A 4,531-nucleotide genomic window follows, 5' to 3' on the forward strand; every position below is an offset into this window, starting at 1 on the left:
TTCAACACCATCAATATACTCTTTGCTTTACCTTGCTAAATTCATCCAATCCTTGGATGAGATATTTGAATTCCTAGAAGATCAATATATTAATATTTAATCTTTCAATAATAATCATTAAATCATTAACTACTTCACAAACAAGTTTTAAAAGTCATCGAAAGTTATCAGAATCATGTGTTATGAGATGATAAAAGTTTCTTACCTAGGCATGGCCCTTGTGCTATGCCAACTCAAACCTTGAATCCTCCACAAATATTTTTGAATGTTGATTATACTTCCAAGGAAAAATAAGTAAAATTAATAGGATAGACACAATTAATAAAGAAAGTAAATAAATGGAATTCAGATGATTAAAAGTTAAAGTTTTGTGAGCGAATTTAAATACTCATCACCAAATTCGTTTTGCACGATTTACATAGGAAACTCATCAGTTATACACTTTAGTGAAATGAATTCTCAAAACTTGTTTCAATTTTCTTAATTTTGTAGCTCATGCTACTTTCCTTTACTTAATTTACTTCCAAGTGTTATCTAACCACATAAAATTAACAACCTTAGTCAAATAGAAGTTTTAACAAAATAAAAAAAGGTTGACAATCAAACCATCCTAAGAATAGTATGAATCATAGGAAATTCAACATATTCAAGAAAAACAGAACATGGTCCTACGAATGGTTAAGCTTTTGCTGACTTTCAGCGTCTCTCTAACTCTAAGGAATTTAAATGGACTAATCAAGATTAAGAAATTCTATCTAGAAGCAGGTTCAAGTTGTAAACAACATTTTAAAGAAGTTCAAACACTTTATTTAGAAGACCAAAAGTACAGTATAGTGTGAAAATCTTTTAGAACTTTTCTGCATTGACAGGTCAAAACTAAGCTAATAAGACGATTGTTGATTCGCACGTACAAGTTCACAATTCTCTAACACCGGTAATCAATCTCCATAAGAATGCTTAGCCAGTCATTTCTATCCAAAACTAACTTAATCACTACACCCTAAAATCTAAATAAAATGGAAAAACATGAAAACTACACTATCATGGAAGAAGATGATAGGGAAAATAAAACCTCAGTATTTATAAAACTTTTGTTTCTGATTACGCAAAATTTAAATTTTAAAACAACCGAAAGCAAGTGTTTGCATGACCTTCAATTGATTGACTAACCTAAATTTTGCTTAAGCATCAATTTCAAAAGCAAAATATAACTCAGAGAAAGCTACTCTTCAAGCCAGATTCAAAAGTTGTGCAAAACAATGAAAAGTGAATGAAGTACAAATGATCTCAACCATGAAATTCAAATGAAGTACTACTACCATATATTTCAGAGAGTATGAAGTAATTAATTTTCTGTATTTTTAAGCATCTAAGTTTAATTTTTATTAATAGTCAAAGATCCACCATCTTGCCTAATTTAACAAGAAAAACATCCTTCAAGGCATCAATTCAAACTTACCCCTCGAGATGTACTCAAAAGGTATTTATATGGAAAATGCTTCCAGCATGGTTAGAATTTTCTTCTTGTAGGAGTCTTCCTCCTTTGTTGTCTCCCCCTAGTCCATCACTGTTTTCAGCCCTTTCTATCAAATAAATTCACTCTTGATTGATTTCCCAAGTTTCAAACTTTCCATTTTTACAAAATCAATATCTTTACTTAATTATTTGCTTTTGAATAAAAGAATTATTTGGGGGAATTTATACTTGCCAAAGTGAAGCCTAATTGGTCATCAACTGCCATTGAATTTGTAAAAGTTCTGAGCTTCATTAGTTTTACTCAACCAAGATTGCAACTTATTAAGGTTTTTCAGCTAAGGAATTAAAAGGGTCATTCCTAACTACAAAAGAAAAGAGTTATTTAATAGTTTGATCAACATTGCTAGTAGCAAAAAGAAGTTACAAGCCAGGAAAAAGGGGATTTTGGTTGTGAGGTAAAAGGTTCTGTTCAATAAAGTATACCTCTTTACACTAATCAACCCTAATCAACCCATTTATACTTATTTAGTGATTAATGTTTAGGGTAATACAACTACGAGCTAAAATCAACAAAAATCATATCAGCAACACAAGAATATCAAAATCCTAAAGCTAAAATTAGACTTTCAAAGATAGAATTTCTTACCTGAAAAACCATATTCCAACAAAATCCTTTCAACGAGAAATTGTGAAATCGTGTTCTTCAGCGAGTAGCTATTCAGCTCTTCACCATGAAATCCTGAAATCTGTGAGAAAGTTTGACAGAAATCGTGCTTTTCATACTTTGCTTGGAGAGAAAATCGTGTTCTTCAAAATGACAGAAAGTTTTTCTTATTTGGGGAAAAGAATGTCTTACACTAACAAAGCTTGGAGCGTATGTTCTTCAGCTGGAGGTACATTCTTCAGATTCAACTGGAGCATATGTTCTTCAACTGGACCGTATGTTCTTCAGCTGGAACTAGAAGTTGGAGCGTATGTTACGTTCTTCTTCAGCTGGAATTGATGTAATGTTTTAATGTTTTATTAATTATTATTTTTTATCCAATAAAAATTGGGGAGGGGGGGGGGGAGTGAAAAATGTTGGAGGGAATATATATTTTAGTGAAATTTTTAAGGCCACATTTGTAAAAGTGTTGTATCTACAATTATAAAAATAGGGCACTTTAAAAGTGTGGCCATATATGTAAATACATGTTGTCAATTATATCATACTGAAACAACACTTATAAAATGTAGCTTATACCATTAAAGAGTACACTTTACAAGTGTTGCCAATATTATCGTCAGGGGCGGATCTATGGGTACCCGTGGGGGTGCCACGGCACCCATTGATCTTGGGAAAAACTTTGTATATATATGTATATATGTATAAGAAAGTTAATATATATTTTCTTTGCCACCCACTAAACAATATGGTGATCAGCCCAATTGGCAATGCAGGCCATTTGCCACACGGGTAGCGGGGGTTCGAACCACATCTGCAACATTAATTTTTGAAAGCTTTTTCTTTCTTTCTTTCTTTTTTCTCATTTTTATTCATGTGTGAATGTTTTTTTTTCTTTTTCTTCCATTCATTCTTATTTATTTACTAGTATTCTTTATTAATTCAAATTGACTCATATTCACCATAATTAATTCTTAAGTTCTTTTACTTTTTCTTTCACTAATTATTAATCTCTTGATATGAGTATCGCGTGTTTATTCTTTATCAATTAATGAGTACTGAATTATGAACGTGACATTATTATTTAAAATATATTTAAATAGTAGTTTTTAAAAAATATAGATTTTAAAAATGGTGAATATTATTATTAGAGTTCTTTTAATTTGAAGGTTCTTTCGATCTTCACCAACGTTCTTGCTAAGTAGGATGACTAGATTGAAACTAAAATTTGTATATTCTTTGTTAGTATATATTTGCAACAACACATAAAGTCAATGAAATGTGAATATATTAAGTTAACACTATTAGATAGTTTATACAAATTCAAATTAGTGTGAAAAATCTCTTTTTTCCCTCAAAGTTTCAGCAAATAAGGCCACTAATTCCTAAAAAGAAATAAAAATTGAATTGTTTAGTTAGCTCTAATCTCATAATATTTAAAAGAAAATATTACCAACATGCATGTTTAATCCATTTGTTTATAAAAATCGAAAAAAGATACATAACTAGATTGTAATTCAAAATTAAAGCAACCGACCCACTTATCTTACTTGAACAATGTGGCACCCAGGACCTTCAAATCCTAGATCCGCCTCTGATTATCGTAGCAAAAAGTTAAAAACATGGGCTACGCTTTAAAAGCGTCCCCAAAAATATTTTAGGCAACACTTTACAAGCGTTGTCTAGTTTTAGTGTGACCGTAGGCCTAAAATATTGTGGTGCTATAGTGTAAATCATTAAAAGATTGACTAACAAACATTCATCTACTTCATCTCTATATTCTTCTCTTCTCATCTACTTTCTAGCTTCATCTTCTTTATCTAATTCATAGCAATCTACATAAGGTAACAAAGAAAAAATATAAAAAGACTCATAATATATTGAATTGCTTTGATCAATTGAGCTATTTTCGTGTTGGGATGACATCATAAAGAGATTTTATATTCCACCATTTTTTTTCAAAGACTTGTGTCTTCGTAAAATTAAAGTTTTGAAAATGACTTTTTAATAAAAAAAATTATCTTTCTGTGATAATAATTATTAATTGAGTAACCTTATCAAAAATTATCTCGCAATAAGACGGCAGGTGATTTGGCTACTGTGAGACACAACCAGACCAATGAATTTTAATTCTTGCTGATTTACCAAGCCAAGTTAATTAAAGGGCTGATGACTATATTGACAAATGAGGTTTCCCAGATATTTAATTTGTATAGCTTACAGGAAGAAGTCTGACTACACATTTCAACCCCCACCCACCCAAACATTTATTTATTTTTTCTCATTTGGTGTTTGAAATCTACGTTGGAACTTCGATTAAATTTGGATCGCATACTTCAGGGTTCATTTGAGGGTCACTCCCAAACAAGATTTTCTTCATATTCAGGACTC

Source organism: Solanum verrucosum, unplaced genomic scaffold (genome assembly GCF_900185275.1).
Source record: "Solanum verrucosum unplaced genomic scaffold, falcon-dt-bn FXZP01000182.1, whole genome shotgun sequence".
Lineage (NCBI taxonomy): Eukaryota > Viridiplantae > Streptophyta > Magnoliopsida > Solanales > Solanaceae > Solanum > Solanum verrucosum.